At 34.1% G+C, this 22,264-nt stretch overlaps 1 pseudogene; it reads right to left on the bottom strand.

Moving 5' to 3' along the window:
• Window positions 1-3,347: 3,347 nt before the first annotated feature.
• On the bottom strand, window positions 3,348-3,722 carry LOC137212211 (large ribosomal subunit protein mL52-like; annotated as a pseudogene).
• Window positions 3,723-22,264: the final 18,542 nt, after the last annotated feature.

Raw genomic sequence — 22,264 nt, 5'->3', positions numbered from 1 at the left:
TTTATTGTTCAGCTAAAGGATATTCTTCCTCTTGGCAGAATCAGGAAAATACACAGCAGCTCAGGATCCACTAAATAAAATTTTTTTGATTTTATAGTTTCATATATAATTTTCTATTTATGCATAGTCAATATTTTGAAAAAAAAGGTTAAAGGAAAAATAGTGATGATGCCTTGTTATATTTTAGGAAATATTTAAATGAAAATGCTATATTTTCATAATTTAGTGTTTTGCCCCAAATTGCTTATGATCATATGCTTTTATCAATATTACATCTTAAAGTTTCATCTTGATTGCTAACCTATAGCATTTGATTTTTCATATTTTATAAATGTATACATATATATATATTTCCCTCTGAAGATATGTCTTAATTATGTAGATGATATACAGAAAGGCCGTTTGTCATCAAGACTAGCTACCTCCAGTTAACACTGATATCAATTTTTGTTTGCCATTCCCTCTTCCCTTATATCATTCCACTACATACATGACTGAACCTAGCACTTTATAAAATGTCAGAATCTCTTGAGGTAGAGCATGTATTTATTATAAGGTAAGCAAGTATATATCAATTTGTCTCCTATCTCCATTATACCACAGAAGTTACTGTACTTTGGTCAAGGTCACCTGTGATGTCCACTTTTCACATTAAATGGACATGTTTGGTCATCTCACTAAACTATCAGCACTTTTAGCAACAGTTCACATCTTCCTGCTTATTGAAACACTCTCTGTACTCAGCATCTAAGCTTTCATTTCACCCGTATCCAAGGATTTTTCTTTCTTCTGGACTTTGGATTCCCTGTGTACTCTTCCTCAGATAGGAAGACACTTTTTCAGCTGTAATCCATGGTTATTATCTTGGAGCCCTGTTGATGTGGTGGTTAAGGTATGAGGCAAGAGAAGTGTTCTATAGTCTGCTGATTAAATCTAAGCATTTTAGTGACCATTGTAAGTGCTTCTCTAATGGTAGTATAGTTTTTCTTCACTCTGCTCCCTATTCAATTTCCTGGCTACAGCATTTCCAATCTACTTTCTTGAATTGCTAAGCCCTGTAAAGCGTTGCCTTCCTCCCTCCCCTGCTGTCTCACCTAAGGTGAGACAGGAAGTAGGAGGTAGCTGGAGTGGAGAAGAATTCCCTTTCCTCTGGTGGAATTAGGTTCCAGAATTGTGCTCTAGTGAAATATTTATCCCTCGAATAATGAAGTGGACTCTGGGTGTATTTCACAAGGATCTCTTCCCTTCCCTCTGCCATAGCCACAAAGTGATCTTAGGAATCCTCACCCAAAACATTGGTGTAAAAGTATGAAGGGATTTGAGATGGGGCTCAGCAGTTTCTCGGTCTTACATTAGTGGACACTCAGCCTGCAGCAATTCATCAAAACTATCATTCAAGTGTTCTATCATTTTATGGCTCCAGTGCCTACTGCTCCATGCTAGTACATTTCAGTTGCTGTATCTCTCCTGGTGTGCCTTTCTCTGTAGATGTTGGAGTGGTCACTTACATTACAACCTGCATTCTCAAATGAGAACAATAAGTCATTAATTTTCAATTTGTCCCACTTCCTCTTGTTGTAAGGATGGAAGTGAAAACTTCTAAGCTCTTCAGCTGTTAGATCTAAAATCAGTAGTCTGGCTTTAAGATAGTTTGTGGAACACGTCAATCCTTCTAACTTAGATTTTCCTCAATACACTTTCCCCTTGTGTCTTGAAATGAACGAATTCTTTTCATCTTTCAGGTATCAACTTTAAATCTCACTACAGTATGCAGGTCTCCTTGTTATTCTATCTAAAACAACTCCTTCACTCTCATCTTTATCTGTTACAACATTCTTTCAGCACTTGTGGAAAGCTTGAATGCTTTTTTAAAAATTCTGTATTCTCTTGTAGAATAAAAATTGTTGAGGGGGAGAACTATGCCTAGGTCTTTTCACCCTTCTATTTTCAATATTTAGTATAATTTGTTACTTAATATTTTATGAGTAAATAAATGTCTTATTTACACAAATGTATTTTTTCATAGAATAAATAATTCACGTTATTTATTAAAATATATAAGACCAGTCTATGTGTTCAGATATCTTTTAGATGGTTTTTAGTGAAGTCATGACTATTTTCATGAAAATATTCAGGAAACATTGATGAAATACTTGAAATTATTTATAATCAACTTTATTTTTGTCTGAAAACCAAAGGTTTTCAAGTATTTTTTGGAAGCCTCTTGTATGTACTATGATGCCTCAGCACCTAGCACTTATTTAAAAAATGGCCTTCCCTCATCAAAGATAATATAATTATCTCATTATTTCTCTCTTCTTAAATTCTTAATATTTATGACATGTAGTGTATCTGCTATAAGTAATTTTTTTAGAATACATTTATTTCCTGGCTCTCACTTTGATTTTACCCAGATTAGAGAAATATGTTATTACTATTTTTTGCCATGAATCCTTTGTTTTTTTTGAAATATAGTTGATGTACAGAATTATATGTTACAGGTGTATAACAGAGTGATGTCACAATTTTTAAGTTTATACTTTATAGTTATTGTAAATATGGGCTATATTCCCTGTGTTGTACAATATATCTTTGTAGCTTATTTTATACATAATAGTTTGTACCTCTTAATCCATTACCCCTATCTAGCCCCTCCTCCCACTAGTTTGTTCTCTATATCTGTGAGTCTGCTTCTTTTTGGTTATATTAACTAGTTTTTTGTAGATTCCGCATAGAAGTAACGGCATACAGTATTTGTCTTTCTCTGTCTGACTTATTTTATTGATACTTAGCATAATGCCCTCCAAGTCCATCCAGTTGTTGCAAATGGCAAAATTTCATTGTTTTTTATAGCTGAAAGTAGTCCATTGTATGGAATATATCTCTATCCATTCATCTGTTGATGGATGCTTAGATTGATTCTGTATCTTGGCAGTTGTAAATAATGCTGCTTTGAACACTGAGGTACATGTATCTTTCCAAATTTGTGTTTTTGTTTTTTTCAGATATATACTCAAGAGTGGAATTGCTGGGTCATATGGTAGTTCTATTATTAGGTTATTATTATTTTTAATTTTATACAATATAACTTGAGCAAGCATCTAAGATTTTGGATTTGCCATAAATAGGCTCAAAGTGCCATTAAATAACTTTATATAATAACAAAAAAAAGAAAGACTTTCATATAGTTATTCATCTCTGATGAATTACCAGACAACAGTATGGAGTGGAGCCCCCAGCCAACTCATAATGTCATGTCAACTGAGCAATAAATAAATTTAAATTGTTTTAAGCTTGTGAGAATTTAGGGTTGCTTGGTTTTGTTTTGTTTGTTTTTCTAGGGGAGGCAGGAGTTGCTTTTTATTGACTTGGTCATGGGTTCTGCAGTAGGGCGCCTTTGGGTTTAAGAGCATTCTGCTGCTTCCTTTCTTCTTCCTGCAACTTCTGCTGCCTGAGCTGCCATGCTTGTAATCCAGCATCCATTTCCTGTGACAGCAGTACAACTCGTCTTGCAACTTTTTACCTTTGGCCTTTTCTTCGAAGCTGGCCTTTCATTGGAGGAGGCCATCCCCGTAAGACCAGTCTGGGAGCTCCGCAAGGAGCCTGTAGCCAGAGGGGTTGGCAGCAAGGCCCTGCTGGACTCACCACCGACTGCTCACCCGACCTGTGATGCCACAGTGCAGCCTCCAGCCACTAGAGAACAGTAAACGCAAAGCAGCCATGCTGAGGCACAGGAAGGGTTGCTTGGTTTTACAGCAAAATCAAGCTTTACCAGACTGATACAACAGGATTCCAAAGGAAAAATAGCACTTAACCTTACATTTAACATTTGTGATATACCAGTAAACAATTTTGTTTTCATTTTTATAATTGTTGATTCCTTAGCTGTTTTATTGGAACCCACTTAACGATTGTCAATTTATTTATACAGTTGAATAACCCTGCCATAAACAATACATAATTTTAAACATGAGAGCATGTCATGATTAAGGATGGGGATTAAAACATATTCAGGAATTTACAGCAATTCACACAGGACTAATGGAATATCGAGGACATGGCCACCTGAATGATATAAACTATACTTCCTTTTATACATTATTCTTTTTCTTTTTCAAAGATTTTTTTTTTTTGGCCACGTGGCTTGTGGGATGTTAGTTCCCTGACCAGGGATGGAACCCAGATCCCCTGCAGTGGAAGTGCAGAGTCCTAACCACTGGACCACCAGGGAGTTCCCTTTACTGTTTACATTATTCTTTTACACACTTTTAAATTTTAAGTTCCATGAGGCCTATATCCCCTTTTTAAAGGAATTGACTAGGTAGTATTAACTATTGTAATTTCAGGGACAACAATTATTAGAATTTTTTAGTGAAATTATGATAAGAACTGTAATTTCCAATAAATACATAGTAATTGTCTTTTTTCTTAACAAAAATCATGTAAAAAAACATTCACCAAGGGCTTCCCTGGTTGCGCAGTGGTTGAGAGTCCGCCTGCCGATGCAGGGGACACGGGTTCGTGCCCCGGTCTGGGAAGATCCCACATGCCGCGGAGCGGCTGGGCCCGTGAGCCATGGCCGCTGAGCCTGCGCGTCCGGAGCCTGTGCTCCGCAACGGGAGAGGCCACAACAGTGAGAGGCCCGCGTACCACAAAAAAAAAAAAAAAAAAATTCACCAAATTTATACAGACTTTTATACAGTCACACAGATTTGCCACGGGGAATAAAAAACAGTTTAAAATTATTTGATTTAAAAGCTTCTTTGAGTTATTTCCATTGTGCCTAAATTTTCAGATGGAAATGCACAAATTAAATGACAGGATGTTTGGTTTGCTTAATATTAACTCTGAATGAATGTTTCCGAATGGTTCTGAGTAAATTATATTTTCCACGTAATGGCCTGATAATAAGTGAAGTGCTTTTTACCCCAGTCTTGCTAAATATATATGCTATTTTCCTTGTCTTAACACTATCACTGAATTATTGTTGTTCTTTTCTCTTTCTTCCTCTTTTTCTTTTATCTCCTTTCTTTCCTTCTTTCTCTCTTTTCTTTTTCATTCTTATTTTTTGTTGTCATTTCACTTGGCATATTTTCTTGCATAGCCTGTGGAATTAAAATTATCTCAGTGAACACAATGTGCTGACTTAGATATAGACCATGCCTTTAAAAATGTTCTATTTGCAATAGGCTAGAAATAGAATAGAGGTTTCATGCAGATCAGAAACTGTGGTGAAAATCAATAGCTATCTGACTTTAGCAGGTAACTTCCTCTTTCAAAGAACTAATGAATGTTATCTGATGTACTGGAGCAGTCTGCTGCTCAATGAGGCTGAAGAACAGATGTGCAATATGTGTGTCTAGGGTAAAATTCAATGATGCAGCTGTGTATTTGGCTAAGGTTCATCTGAACATTCTTAGTCACTTTTGAATAGTCTTGAGTAGGATCCCTAACTGCTTTGGGGCAGTAGTAAAGGAACTTAAAAAAAAAAAAAAGATTTATGACACTGCTTACTTGGCTGTATCTTTAATTTTATAAATTTTATGCCATCAAATTCTTAGTGTTTTCCTGAAATTACCTTATGTCTAGAATATACATCTGTAAATCTGTATCTATCTATATGTATCCAAGTATGTATGTATCTACCTAGCTCTGCAGTTGTAGTCTACATTATGATGAAAGTTTGATTCAAATAATACAGCAATGGAATGTGGGTCCTATAGTACTTAGAAACAGTCTCTTGGTAATGGCCTGTAGGTGTTAGGCAATCAAACACTATAATCATGATTAGTTGCTAACCAACTAGCAAAGGGAGCCCCAGATGCATTTAAATACAAATTTCAGCTCAGCACAATACACAAATTGAAAGCTCTCTTCTTTTTTATTAGTATTTCTATTAAAATAACTTACTGTGCCTGTCTAAACACATTAAGAACCTTCAAGGGTACAAAAACAAGTTATAGTCCCATTAAATAGAACATTTGTGTATTTTAAGATCTTTATCTTGCTAAATGAACTCTGCTATTTGCCTGCCCTGATAAGGAAAGAAGGGTTATATGGAGAAGTAGATTGAAAAAATGAGGAAAAAAAATCTTAATTATTTACTTCTCCAGGCTCTGAAACCAAACAGAAGCATTTCCCTTCTCAAAGGAAGGATCATAGAATGGACCCATTTCAGACATAAAAATAACAGAATTTCTCTTCAGTCATCATCCAGCACCATATTGGACCCTTTAGGAATGTGAATATAGAGCTCTATATTATTATGGAAATCTCAAATTCTTGGTTTAGACAGGGGGAAAGAAAGAGAGTTTCTCTCACATCACCAGAGTGATTATCCAGGTAAAGAGGATAAAAACTTTAAAACAGAGTCTTCTACAAAGATAGTGGAAACAAACTAAAATCCTGGGAGTTCTCGTTCATTGTGGACTGGATATGGTCAAGTTAATATTCCTGCCAGATTGCTCTTTGGATTATGGACTCTCTGACTAGCGCCCTTTGTTACCTCATGTACATGGTCTTCTGTTTCTCTGCCTGATATACTAAAATTTTACACAGGGCTTATCCCCTCCAGAATTCCTGTAACTCTGATACTAATTATTTGATTATAAGCCTTGACTAAACGTTCATCCTGATATTTGTTTTTTGTATCCTACCTTGAATTTAATACTGCCTTGAGCTTTCAATTCTGAGACTTTAAACATATTATAAAGTTCAAATGGAAGAGTTAAGAGAAAAGAATGGTTACATTTTAGGGATATTCCCTTAGTAAATAATGAGAAGTGTGCAAAAATTATTGATTTAAGATTTTTTAAAGGGTAAAATGGAAACAACCTATTTTTCATAATTAAATCCTTTCTGTAGGAAATTGGTTAAAAATGTTTTTATATATTCTGGGTATTGTATCCACAAATAATGTTTTAATAAAATATACATATAGGCATGAATGTACCAAAGGGCCTTGGAAACACTGAAAAACCTTGCAGGACTAAGTGCTTCTTAGCCATTTGTCATGTGATAATCCAAATTTTATCTAAAAAAATGTAAGTCTTATAATTTAATACTAATGCTTCTATAACATAGTACTGCAAGGCCAGACCTTTGCCCTCCTATAATACAATTTTACAAGTTAGAAGAAGGGGATAAAACAAACATGAAATTTCTGTAAAATTTTTATTGGCAACCAGGTGAACACATGAGAATCAAATGAAAAAGAATTTTAGCTAGAATTCATTATTTTTTGTTAGCTTAGTTATAAGATGAGGGTTCATGTTGCCTTTCCCTGGAGAAACAGAGCATGGGTACCAAGTATGTGGGAAAGGAAAGAGTAAGAAGAGGGGTGAAACATTTCTCCCTTAATGAGGTGGTGTTCTACAGAAAGAGTGCCTCCTACTTGTAAACAGGCTAATGATACTTATCAGTAGACTTCCTATCCAAGAAATGTCTGTCAGAGTCATGAAAGGCAAGGGAACACTGATGACTGATCTAGACTGAAAGAAACTGAAGATAAAATTGAAACATAAATATGAAATGGATCTTTTTGCCATTACAGACATTATTGGGACAGCTGTCAACATTTGAACAGAGTCTGAGGATTTGATTAATAATAAGTATTGTCTTATTTCGAAATTTAAAAAAAAATTGTATTTTCAGCAATGCAAAACTGGTCTTTCTCAATGGCTTTTTATAAATAAAATTGGAATTGCTGGTTTATGGAGACCAGAATAGTTGATATGAAAATGGGAATGAGTCATATATGCACTTTTGCTGTCTACCCATAGAATATAAAACTGCAGGTCACGCAACCTGAAACATATTCCCCACAGAATCATGATTCTGCACATATTATTTAGAATTCCTCTATTAATCTAAAATGTGATTAGTGCTGGAGAAAAGGGGACATTTACAAGCTATACTGTAGCTACAATTTCCTTCAGAAAGCAATGCTCTGCCTAGCTTTTGCTTACATGCTTTTAATCATTAGTAAAATCGTATTGGGTAAGATTTATAATTCACATGAGCTTACTTTGTTTATTTAGCCATTTGTTTTTAATTTGTTAATACAGAGTTTGGTTTTCTTGTTCTGCCCCTGCTACAAGAAAATTAGAGTATTTTAAACAAAAAGAAACAAATCTGTGAGGTTCTAGAAAGCAGAAACTTGATCTGGGACCTAGGAGGAAAACCAGGAAGCTCTGTATGTCTACAGTTACTCTTTATTTGTGGTCTCAATTGTTTTTGTAAATAAATTTATATGGAATATCAATGTAAGCCAGGAGCATGCAAGGACCTTACACAGGAAGAAATGAGCTTCTCAGATTCAGTAAGACCTTATTTGTGCTGACATGTCATTTGTTGCTGTGTACTCCTTTTAGGAAATTTACACACCAAGGGAAACTATTTGGGGATATATATGCTGCAACTAAGACCACCTTTTGGCCACCACACTTCCCTTAAAATTTGTATCCCTTCAGAGAAATGGAGAATATTATCTAAGTTACATTTGTGTGTGTTGTCTTTCCACCAGTATATGACTCATCAAAATAAGGAATATGTTCTCCAGCAGAAGGCTTAATAATTAGCATTGGCAGTACCTGAATACTGCTTTATCTCAACTTGAGCATAAGCTAAAGGATTTGTTGAAAAACTCTTTTAACTAGTGTCTGTCTCTTGGAATTCAAATCCTTCATTCACAATCTTATCAAAGAAACCAAGTAATTGATCTATAGCTTAGGAAGTAGCAAGGAGTCTATAATCTATTCATAATTCTCAGATATAATATTATGTGAAAACAGCACACACAGAGACATAAAAACAAACAGTATAAAATTGTTCATGGATTCCTCCTAATAGATTTGGTCCAAACTTAAGGAATTAAACATTTAAAAAAAATAAATTTAGTAACACTGTATAATAACGATTCTACCTGAAAGAGTATATATAATATAACTTGGGAAATTATGATATTCCATTTGTACCCAAGATCTTTATAAGATTCCTATGTATGTGCATATATTTATTATTTAAATATACGATATATTGTTATAATATTTAATATTGTACAACACATTTGGTTGAAAGAGAAGCACAAATAAAAATACCTTATTTGTGATTACTTCTTATACTCCTTTCTTCTACGTATATTACTGTTCTTGAATCTTTTAAAGTGATTAGTATTATGTTCTTAATCAAAGATCAAAGATGATATACCCTCAAAAATCATATGTATATGATTAGAAAGATAGATAAATGGATGGACGGATGGATGGATAGACAGATGGACAGACAATGTGGTCTCTGACATTTAGGAGTTAATTGTTCTGTCTTGTTCTGTATAGAAATGTGTGTGTTTTTATTAAATGGTGATGAAAAGAGGAATTTACAAGAAAGAAAATAATAGTTAAGATATACTGTAAGGCTTTTCATATTATTTAACTCATTTAATCATGTTACTACTTGTGTAGATATATTTTAGTAGCTGGAGAATGAAATTCAGAGATATTAGCTAATTTTACGAAGACATCCTTAATGTCATAGCTCTATGAATTGAATATTTGCATCTGTTTTGGTTTCCAGACTATATTATCACCACTTCACCATACATCCTAGTAGAGCAATCTCCTAGGTGAATCTTGGAAGATGCTTTTTCATTCTTGCATTTACATAAGCTCTTACCCTTTTCTTGGTCTTGCAAATGCTCTTTTACTCTTCCTTTATTATCATATTGGTTGTTTAATGTTGACTTTAATAAAGAAATCTTTGAATAAGGGTGAATAAATGAAAAGAACTTTTCCATTAGTGTATGAGCTCATGTCCAGATTTTAACCAGGTGATCCTATAATACTTTTCAATTAACCAAGCAATATCTTTATTTATTTAAAACAGGGAAATGCATTGTAACAGTTTTTTTAAAATTGAGTATATTAGACAAAATAAAGGTACTATCAATCATCATACTTTCATATTATAATATGAAAGCTATACTGCGAGAATAAAGAAAGAGAATTTTAAATTTAATACATTAAACTTCATGAAAATCTCACTATAGCTTTTTAACTTCTATAATTACACTAGTGAGAATTTCTCAGGTACCTCACTTTATAAACCCACATTTGAGAACTTATCTACTGGACTAAAAAATCTAAGTTCCTTTAAGACACAGGATCCCAGAAAATGATCAAGTGATAAGATTGTTTTCATCGGAGCTGAAAACATACAGAGAGTAAAGCCTTCCAGCAAAGTTGGTAATAATTCAATATTTTTTCTTAATCTCAGACAGAGGCCACGTGGGCAATCAGCTGTCCAGTATAAAAGAATTTTATTATTTTTTTTGAGTCACATTTTTTATAATACATTCTAGAAAATGTTTGTGACCCCTGAAAAAATTATTTTTTCCTACCCCACTGAAGTTGAAATTCTAGATAAGTCAACTTTCATTCCTACACTCTGCATACATTTCAATTTTCGTCACGGTTTTGAAAAAGTTGACAAAACAAATTATTTAATCATTGTGCTATAATTTACCATAAAGTATGAAACATCTAAAATGTACATTTTCTCAAAACAGGAAGCATAAGGATGAAAATGTTGACTGCAGCGTTTGTAAATATTTGATTCTGTTTCCTACAAATATCATAGTTATGGTCAGTGAAACTATTAAGTGTTCAGGTCAAATAAGACATAATTTAGCAAAGTGGGCTTAGGGCGTAGTAAAAGCGTTCAAGCACAATTCAAGCAAGTTTGTGGCAGATTATAAAACTTCTAGAAATACAGCTTTAATTCCCTAATCACATATTTCTTTCTTACTCTTCATTCTGATTTCTGCCGAAACAATTCTGGGGCTTTATTAATTCATGCTCCTTTCTCATCCCTTAATATAATTTGTTGCATTTGGTACTGCTGAACGCTTTAAAAAATCTTCTGTATTAATCCCCATTATTTGACATCTTGTTTGCATATCTCCTTTCTGACTGCATTATATAAAAAGAAATACAGAAAAAAAAGTGGATTTTCTAATTATATGTTGTTTCTTTATCTTTTAATTAATTTTTATTGGAGTATAGTTGCTTTACAATGTTGTGTTAGCTTCTACTGCGCAACAAAATGAATCAGCCATACATATATGTATATCCCCTCCCTTATGGATTTCCCTCCCATTAAGTAGTGTTCCCTGTTCTATACATTATGTTCCCCTCAGTTGTTTCAAACAAGTGAAAAGCCCCTGTATTGAAGTGTTGAAGTGTGTTGCTTTATTTTCTTTGTATCCTCTGTGGTGTCTGAAGATACTTTGTTCATCTCTCTCTAAACCGGGGCCTATATTTGAATGCTCACTCCCAGCCCTACCTCCAGAATGGCTGCGCAGAAGACTGACCTCAGAAGTCTTCACTGGGACATTGCTCCTCGGTGAGGTCTCTTTTGTGCTCTGGGAGTGAGAAATCAGCTTTCATCCAGAGGTGTAATCCCATCAGAAATGCTGTTTGGAACTCTTTCTTTTTTCCTCCTTTTTAGCCTTAGTGTTGACAACCTGTATTTTCCTAATATGTACAACTTTGTTCTTAAAAATACCTCAGAATCACAAACCTACCTCACTTAGAGACTAAAGTTCCTCATTTCCACTACTTTTTAAAATTAATTATTATTGGAGTATAGTTGCTTTACAATGTTGTGTTAGTTTCTACTGTACAGCAAAGTGAATTAGCTATACGTATACATATATCCCCTCTTTTTTGGATTTCCTTCCCATTTAGATCACCACAGAGCATTGAGTAGAGTTCCCTATGCTATACAGTATGTTCTCATTAGTTATGTATTTTATACATGGTATCAATAGTGTATATATGTCAATCCCAACCTCCCAGTTCCTCCCACCACCCCCCTTCCCCCTTGGTATCCACGCATTCTTCTCTTTGCCCGTGTCTCTACTTCTGATTTGCAAATAAGAACAGCTATACCATTTTTCTAGATTCCACATACATGCGTTAATATACGATAACTGTTTTTCTCTTTCTGACTTACTTCACTCTGTATGACAGTCTCTAGGTCCATCCATGTCTCTACAAATGACCCAATTTCATTCCTTTTTATGGCTGAGTAATATTCCACCATATATATGTACCACATCTTCTTTATCCATTCCTCTGTTGATGGACATTTAGATTGATTCTGTGTCCCGGCTATTGTAAATAGTGCTGCAATGAACATTGAGGTGCACGTGTCTTTTTGAATTATGGTTTTCTCTGGGTATATGCCCAGTAGTGGCAATTGATACAGCCACTTTGGAGAACAGTATGGAGGTTCCTTTGAAAACTAAAAATAGAACTACCATATGACCCAGCAACCCCATCATTTCCACTATTATCTGTCATCTGCTTAAAAATCTTTCTTGATGCTGACTACCACCACTTCTTGGATACTTTTTGGGTGTCCTCTCATTTCCTAGCCAGACAGTCCAGCATCACTCTCCACAGGCCTCTCTTGATGGTGGCTGGTAATTTGGCAAGAATGTATCCAAGGCTTATTATTCTATTTGTCCCCTCTGAGTAACTGCTCGATTGGGTTGACTCAGGCTGCCAATGGAAGATGTTCATATTACCTGTTGCTTCCTTCAATTTAAACTAATTTAATCAGTTTTGAATGTCTCTGCATTTCAAAGATTCTGATTTAAGTTAAAAAAAAATCAATTGGCTTTTCTTTAGGTTCTGATGAATAATAATGTTTTACTAATAAACCAAACAGCTGTTCACTTTAGAACTGTAATATTTCTTCAAAATACAGGCACAAAACTATATAATTGATATTGAGACTATATATTATGCATTTATGCCATAGGCTGAATTCTTTGGAATGCTCATAAATGAAGAAGTAAACCACTATTAATTATTTGCCTCTGTTGTACTGGGATCAAATATTTGCCAAATGTTTGCTGAAGTAAAGTAAAACCTAGCACGTGTGACATCTGTTTTGTAGTTTTTCTTTGTCATCAATAATGAAGGACTTGTCTGGATTTAAAAAACAAACAAAGAACAAAAAAAAAACCCATTTGCTATATTTTATTTGGATATGGGTTTGCATTTTTAGCTAAAATACAGATACATTTTGCTCTTGCATATTAATTGTACATATTCTATTTTTTTTTATAAAAAGATGTCGGTCCAAGATGCAGGCCACAAGCTCAGTAATGTCTCAATTTTAACCCATTATACCCTTAGCAGAAGCAACACTGTGACTGTCATTGTGCTCCATGGAATACTCTGCTTTAGATTGTATTTTTCTCTCAACATTCCATCTTTGTAAGGACTTATACACCTTTTTTATTGATACCTCATGAAGTAACATTTTGTTGGAATATAATTATAGCCACAGAAACAATATATAGGTGAACCTTCCAGTTCTCTTTAAATAGAACATTTCATTTTGGGGGTTAATCTATGGCTCTCAGAGAATTATTCAATTAAGTTTTGAGAAAGATAAACATGTAGATAAGAGAAAATCAAATATATATCATTATCTGTCTTAAGACTTGAAAAGAGCTACTTGTGTGAAACAGCTTTTAAGATTTATAAGTCTTACCATTTCTACATCTTCAAGCTTTTATTTTGTAACAGTTTACATCATTATATTGTGATATAATAATACTACACTTAATTATATTTTCTTTAAAATATTTTTTGAAAGGTGTTTGCTTACTAAACAGATGTTTATTGAACATTTGCCAGGGCCCCTTTTATACTTGGAGCACATGGTGTGAAAAATACCAGAAAATATCTCCTAGCTATATATATACAGATAGATATAGATTAATGATTTATTTTGAGAGATAGGTATAAAAAAAGACCAAAATGTTAAATTTAGGTGGAATCTAAATTACAAAGGAAATAAATAAGGAGTTGAGATACAGACTCATGAGAGAAAAATCTACTTCCAATATAATGCTTCTAAAGTTCATTGAGAAAATGTGTTAATTATGCTGGTACTAATGGAGAGGAGGAGATAGTCACACGTAAAGCACTGGAGAGAAAATTGTACTGGGGAGTAGGAATTGCATTTACCGGATCTGTGAATCTGGAATAAAATTACTCTGCTGTGGGGAGAACAGAAGGATGTGGCATAAGATGAGTTTGAATAAACAGGTATAAACTAATGTCATGGCTTGTAGGACATGATAAACATTTTGGACTATGTTCTTTTAGGTTAAGCCATATGAAACTGCTAATATCTGATCATTTTTACAACAGAAGCAGTAATTTCATATGGTTCAACTTCTTATTAGAACAAGAAGGCATTGGGAATTCCCAGTACAGTAGAGTTATAGATTTTGAGAAGTTGACTCTTACATTCGATGGAAATGTTATTAGACAGGGCAAGAAGTAAATGGAAAAGCAAAACATTCAGGAAGCTGCCACAGTCATCTTTGTTTATGAAAAGCAATAGTGAACTATATTAAGGTGAGCTAGAAGGAAATGTGTTGAATATATACTAAGCACCTACTGTGCTTCAAAAACTATGGTGGACTTTAGGAAAACAAAGATGCATAAATGATTTCACTGACATTCATAACACATTGTAGGTCAGTTGTTTTAAACCAAAATGTGTATCACACTACCCTGTGGTAATTAAAAAAATACAGGTGTACTGGCTAATTCTCAGTACACCTGTACTGAGATCCACTGACTCAGTTTCTGAAGATAGGCCCACGGGAATGTGGTGTGTGTGTGTGTGTGTGGGTATGTGGGGTGTGTGTGTGTATTTCAGATCATCTAGCTCATTCTGATGTGCAGCTCAGGTTAAAAGCCTGGAATACTTAGAAAGATATATGGTTAAATGGATAATTACAATACAGTGTGACAAATGTTATGACATAAGGAAGTATAGAACTAAGGAAACTCGTAAACAAATTACCTAATTGAATAAATCATAATTTACTGAGTGGTTTTTCTAATCATTTAGCTGTATACAACTTTCCAAAAGTACATTTATCTTGAAAGTCTGAAACAGTCTTTATGAAAATAAACAGTAGCAAATCAACTGTATTTGTTTAACCTTTCTGCCTTTTAACTCATTTATGTTAGAATTTAGGCAATGCCAAAATGTTTTATTTCAATGAGATCATGACATGAAAATGTATGATATGCTTTGATCATTTATATGTGACACACAATTTGCAAAGAATTTGAACACTTGTTTTTCTCAACGCTGATATAAGGCAGGATTGAGAAATTAATATTGTACCGATTTAGCAAATGATTCTTTGATTTGTACTTTCCAGACAGGGGAAAGATAACTGTTTTTGTTTTTTTTTTCTTTTAGACTTAGCATACACTTTTCAGTAAAAATAAGTATGATTCTGATGTATGTCTTATATTAATTGTTACACTATTGTTCTTATTCACTTAACTATAAAAAACAGCATTTTAATATTCCATGGTGGCCTTACTTGTGGAATGATGTCCCAAAGTGGCTTGTTCTGACTCACAATAGTCAACTGTGCATATCACTTCCCAGCTCCATGATAAATGATATCACATTTGTATTGGGAGATAATTCTTCATTGGTCTCTTATTTTCTGCACATCTTGTGAAGAGTGGTTGACTACCTTTGTTATGACCCATCTTTTCAAGGAGGTTTGTATAGTAAACAAATGCGAAGGATGGCCTTTTTCCTCTGAGCAAAAGACAGATGTTTGATGCCCAGTACAATACAGATACTATTTCTCTCTGGGAAAAGGCTGTTTGCCAGTTGCCCATTATGAATGATTCAGGCTCTAAACTCAGGGTTCCTCTTCTGCAACACACATGCAGGTGTTACTTACACTTCTTTGTCTCACCTGTGGGATTTTAGATTTGGGGGATGGCACAAGTTTTGATATTCTGGCAACTGCTACTGCTATGAGTAATAAGCTATCCTTTGTTTCTGACTCAAGGGTCTTGTATCTTCTGTTAGTATCCATGAAACTGTGCAAGCTAACCTATTTGCTTGCAAATCGGGTAAAAATTTCATACCCTTCACAGTCCTTGAAGTTTAGTAGCTTGAAATAGTCCCAAGTGAGAATATTCACACTGCAAAAATCTTCAAACATTACAAACTAGTGTTTTGTTGTTGTTTAATTTTGCTTTTCAAGAGTCAAGTGTTAAAATTTTGTCAAACCCCACTTCTTGATTATTTACTATGCTGTACATGGTTAACAGTACTGTCTGCCATGTTTCCTGACCAGCACACTGCTACCTTCCAAACCATGATATTAGAAATACCGTGAGCGACTGATGCATCCCAACATCACTTAATGTGTTACATTGTAAAGAACACAGCTTTTGGATTTAGGTAGACCTGATTGTCAATCTGGTTTGTGCCCTTTAGAAGCTACCTGGATATGGCATTTTAGTAAAGCATTCTCATTGCAGTTTACCCTATTCAGAGGATTATCCCAGGTTCATAAATTAGTTTTGAAGATTTATTCCAGTTATATTTAGTGTACTGTATGAAAGTGTCTCATGCCTTAAAATGTGCTCTCTAAATTGGCCTTTTTACTTCATTTTCTGTGACTGTTGCTGTTCACGGTGATCACAGAGACTAGTGGTGATGGAAGGATGGAGTGTGCTCAGGTCTTAAAGACCGTGCTGTCAGGGTGCACATTTGCTAAGCACATTGTTCCTTTCCCCAATAGAGAAGATTCTCTAATTGAGAATTACAGATGAAAAGGGAAACATACTCTTAGGAATGATCAAAACTTTGAAGAAGCAAATCACGAGCATGAAAATGAAGATACAACAAGGCCTCATAATTCAGCAAAGTATACTTTTGGCTTTGGCTTTGTCCTAAGATTCTGGAAAACAGAAGGACCAAATGTCTCTTAATATCCTGAAACTTGTATTCAATCATCAATAACGTGATAACAGAAGTTACCATGGTATTTAAAATGAAATGATATCTGTACTAAGAACAAGGGTTCCATTCAGATTTATTCTTAATATCTTAATATTTACCTTTAAGTACGTAGTTTTGAGTTTCAAAATATCTGAGAAAAAGTAATGTGAAATTGTATTTTTAGTATACATGTAAACTTACCATTTGAGTAATACATGCAGATTTATTATTGCAAGAGTAAAATGCAACAATGAGTAATAATGATCATGAAACCTGGGTTATTTCAAGAAACTTTTTAAGATGTTAAATTGAGAACTGCTGTTCTGCAAAATACGCTGTTAAGAGAATAAAAAGACAAAGCACAGACTAGGAGAAAATATTTGCAGAACACTTAGCTGATAAAAACTGGTATCCTAAATACACAAAGATCTCTTACAAATCAATAATAAGGAAACAAACAATTCAATTTAAAAATGGGCAAAAAATCTGAGTAATTGCCTTATTAGTGAAGATATACAGGTTGTAAATAAGTATATGAACATCATTGTCATCAGAGAATTGCAAATTAAAACAATGAGATGCCACCACAAACTTATTAGAACAGTTAAAACCCGAAACATTGACAACACCAAATGCTGGTGAGGATGTGAAGCAAAGGGAGCTCTCATTCATTTCTGGTAGGAATGTAAAGTGCTGCAGCCACTTTGGAAAATTTGACAGTCATCAGTTTCTTACAAAACTATACACACTCTCCTTATTTTCTAGCAATCATGCTCCTTGTTATCTACCCAGATCAGTTGAAAACTCTCTTCACATGAAATCCTGCAAAGAAATATTTATAGCAGAGTTATTCATAATTACTAAAACTTGGAAGCAACCGAGATGCCCTAAGCAACTATGATATATCCATACAATGGAATATTATTTGGCAATAAAAAACAATGATCTATCTAACCATGAACAACTGTGGACCAACCCTAAATGCATATTGCTAAGTGACAGAAGCTAGTCCGAAAAGGCTACATACTGTATGAGTTCAACCATATGACATGACATTCTGCAAAAGGCAAAACTATGGAAACAGTAAAAAGATCAGTGTTTGCCAAGAAGTTAGGGTAGGATTGTCAGTGGGGGAGGGGGAGGGGTGAACAAGCAGAGCACAGCATTTTTATGGCAGTGAAACTATTCTGTAAGATTCTATAATGGTGGACACATACATTTGTCAAAAATACTCAGAATGTACAACACAAAAAGGGACCCTTAATGGACTTTTGTTAATAGTTTATTAATACTGGATCATCAGTTATAAAAAATGAACCACACTAATACAAAATGTTAATGTAGGGCAGACCAGAAAGGATTGAGTGTGTGTATGGAATATCTCTGTACTTTCTGTTCTTTTTATGATAAACCCCAATCTGTTCTGAAGAATAGTCTATTAATTTTAAAAAAACCTCATTGAAGAAACTTAGTGCAAAGTAATAAAATATTTCATCATTTTCCAGTGCTGACATAGACAGGCTTCTTCTTTTAAATTTTTCATTGTCATGTTATTCCGAAGTGAACTAAATACACAGCTTTATAGCTTGAAATGGAGCTAACTTTTACTCATTTTAGTTAATTCTAAAATGAATGATATGTTTTCCACAAATCACCCCCATTTAATGGGTTTAGCTTGTTTAATTCAATGTATCTGGTTAATGTGTTCTCATCTACAAAGGCTGGGATCTGTTCTTTTGTGCAGAGTACCAGAGATTCCTTAAATGTCTTAGCTAATTAGTTACGAAACAGATGAAATCTATGAGTTCAGAAAAAATCATGTTCCTTATTATACATAATGAGAATAAAATATTTGAACAGTAAATTTACTTATTTGAAAATGCATGGTGTTTTTGGTATGTTGTTATCTCCAAATATTTTCACATTCATGTCAATCACTTGATATTTGAAATTACAGGCTTATATAGTATTGAAAAGAATTCTGTTTTTTAAAAATCTTGTTAATAGTAATTTTTACACAATTATATCAACCTTTATGAAATTCATTAGGAATTTTAATGACTAAAGTAGCAGACATCTGCTCTCTATTTTTGTCATATATATACATGGCTTAACTATGTTAATTGGAATGGTTGGTATTTTTCATACTTTCTTGAAATAGGAAACTATTGTTACTCATTTACATGTTTTCAATAACAATAAATTCATGTTATACAGATTATATAGATACTTTATATAGAGTTATATAGATACTTTAAAGCTAAGTAAGAAGCCAAGATAGCAAATGAAGAATTATCTTTTGTTTGTGGGAAAAAAATGTAGAATGTCCCACCTATTATTTTAGAAAGCTGAAATTTGAAAAATAAGGTTGTTAGGAGACCTGAGAGAAAAAATGCTTTTCTGTTCCCATATTTTCATGAGAGAATGACATTCAATATAGGTGACTACTTATGCTTTACGTTTTAAAAAGGGATTTGAGAAGTATGTAATGTTTCATTGACACAAAAATGGATAGCATGTATTCGGATTTTAAGGACTAATACCCCCAAGTTAAGAAACAGAATATAATCAGTACGTCTGACACTATTTGTTCCTGACTGAAGTACACCTGAAGTCCTCAGGTGTAAGCACTTTTCTGAGTTTCGAGCATATCACTTTTAATTTTTTGTTTCATGAGATGTCTATGTCTCACTATCAAATATTTTCTAATGTTTCTGCAATATCATTATACTGCATGTCAGTATACTCTATTTTGTACACTGTGACTTGCTTTCATACAACATGATGTGTGTTTCATTCATGTTAATGCACTTAACCTATTTTGATTGCTATATAAAATACCTGTAAGTATACTGTTATACAGTACATGCATTCAGTGTATCATTATCATTTGGGTTCCTTTCAGTTGTTACTTTTGCTTTTACTAGCATTATTTCTATGCATATTCTTGAGCACATTTCCTAGAATAGGTGTGCTAGTGTTTTTCTAGAATACATAGTTAGCAGTGTGATTTCTGATGTTCTGTTTTCTGTTTCACACTTCCGCTCCAAGGAGTATCAAACAATTCTTCTTGATTCATGTCTTCGCACACTCTGAATATGGTCTAAGTTTCTCCATTTGTTTCATGGACAGTGAAGCCCATTGTGGGTTTTTTTTCTGTGTGTGTATAGTTTGTTTATTTTTACTACTGAGTAGTACTCCATTTTTTTTCTTTTTTTAAAAAAAAATATTTATTTGAGTTTAATTGCTTTACAGTGGTGTCTTAGTTTCTGCTTTGTAACAAAGTGAATAAGCTATACATATACATATATCCCCTATCTCCTTCCTCTTGCATCTCCCTCCCACCGTTCCTATCCTACACCTCTAGGTGGTCACACAGCACCTAGCTGACCTCCCTATGCTATGCAGCTGCTTCCCACTAGCTATCTATTTTACATTAGGTACTGTATATATGACCATGCCACTCTCTCACTTCATTCCAACTTCCCGTTCCCCTTCCCCGTGTCCTCAAATCCATTCTCTATGTCTACATCTTTATTCCTATCCTGCCCCTAGGCTCTTCAGAAGCTTTTTTTTTTTTTTTTAGATTCCATTTATGTATGTGTTAGCATACGGTATTTATTTTTCTCTCTCTGACTTACTTCACTCTGTATGACAGACTCTAGGTCCATCCACCTCACTATAAATAACTCAATTTCGTTTCTTTTTATGGCTGAGTAATATTCCATTGTATACATATGCCACATCTTTATCCATTCATCTGTCGATGGACACTTAGGTTGCTTCCATGTCCTGTCTACTGTAAATATAGCTGCAATGAACATTGTGGTACATGACTCTTTTTGAATTATGGTTTTCTCAGGGTATATGCCCAGTAGTGGGATTGCTGGGTCGTATGGTAGTTCTATTTTTAGTTTTTTAAGGAACCTCCATATTGTTCTCCATAGTGGCTGTATCAATTTACATTCCCACCAACAGTGCAAGAGGGTTCCCTTTTCTCCACACCCTCTCCAGCATTTATTGTTTGTAGATATTTTGATGATGGCCATTCTGACTGGTGTGAGGTGATATCTCATTGTAGTTTTGATTTGCATTTCTCTAATGATTAGTGGTGTTGAGCAGTCTTTCATGTGTTTGTTGGCAATCTGTATGTCTTCTTTGCAGAAATGTCTATTTAGGTCTTCTGCCCATTTTTGGATTGGATTGTTTGTTGTTTGGATGTTGAGCTGCATGAGCTGATTGTAAATTTTGGAGATTAATCCTTTGTCAGTTGCTTCATTTGCAAATATATTTTTGCATTCTGAAGGTTGTCTTTTCATCTTGTTTATGGTTTCCTTTGCTGTGTAAAAGCTTTTAAGTTTCATTAGGTCCCATTTGTTTACTTTTGTTTTTATTTCCATTTCTCTAGGAGGTGGGTCAGAAAGAATCTTGCTGTGATTTATGTCATAGAGTGTTCTGCCTATGTTTTCCTCTAAGAGTTTTATAGTGTCTGGCCTTACATTTAGGTCTTTAGTCCATTTTGAGTTTATTTTTGTGTATGGTGTAGGGAGTGTTCTAATTTCATTCTTTTACATGTAGCTGTTCAGTTTTCCCAGCACCAGTTATTGAAGAGGCTGTCTTTTCTCCATTGTATATTCTTACCTCCTTTATCAAAACTAAGGTGACCATAGGTGCATGGGTTTATCCTTAGGCTTTCTATCCTGTTCCATTGAACTACATTTCTGCTTTTCTGACAGTACCATACTGTCTTGATTACTGTAGCTTTGTACTATTGTCTGAAGTCTGGTAGCCTGATTCCTCCAGCTGCGGTTTTCTTTCACAAGATTGCTTTGTCTATTCGAAGTCTTTTGTTTCCAAACAAATTGTGAAATTTTTTGTTCTACTTCTATGAAAAATGCCATTGGTAGTTTGATAGGGATTGCATTGAATCTGTAGATTGCTTTGGATAGTATAGTCATTTTCACAATGTTCATTCTTCCAATCCAAGAATATGGTCTATCTCTCGATCTGTTTGTATCATCTTTAATTTCTTCCATCAGTGTATTATAGTTTTCAGTATACAGGTCTTTTGTCTACTTAGGTAGGTTTATTCCTAGGAATGTTATTCTTTTTATTGCAGTGGTAAATGGGAGTGTTTCCTTAATTTCTCTTTCAGATTTTTCATCATTAGTGTATAGGAATGCAAGAGATTTCTGTGCATTAATTTGGTAGCCTTCTATTTTACCAAATTTACTGATTAGCTCTTGTAGTTTTCTGGTAGCATCATTAGAATTCTGTATGTATAATATCATGTCAACTGCAAACAGTGACAGCTTTACTTCTTCTTTTCTGTTCTGGATTCCTTTCATTTCTTTTTCTTCTCTGATTGCTGTGGCTAAAAATTCCAAAAATATGCTGAATAATAGTG

This window comes from Pseudorca crassidens, chromosome 2, assembly GCF_039906515.1.
Source record: "Pseudorca crassidens isolate mPseCra1 chromosome 2, mPseCra1.hap1, whole genome shotgun sequence".
Taxonomy (NCBI): Eukaryota; Metazoa; Chordata; class Mammalia; order Artiodactyla; family Delphinidae; genus Pseudorca; species Pseudorca crassidens.
Note: the sequence above shows the minus strand (reverse complement) of the source record. Positions and strands in the feature narration are given on the sequence as shown.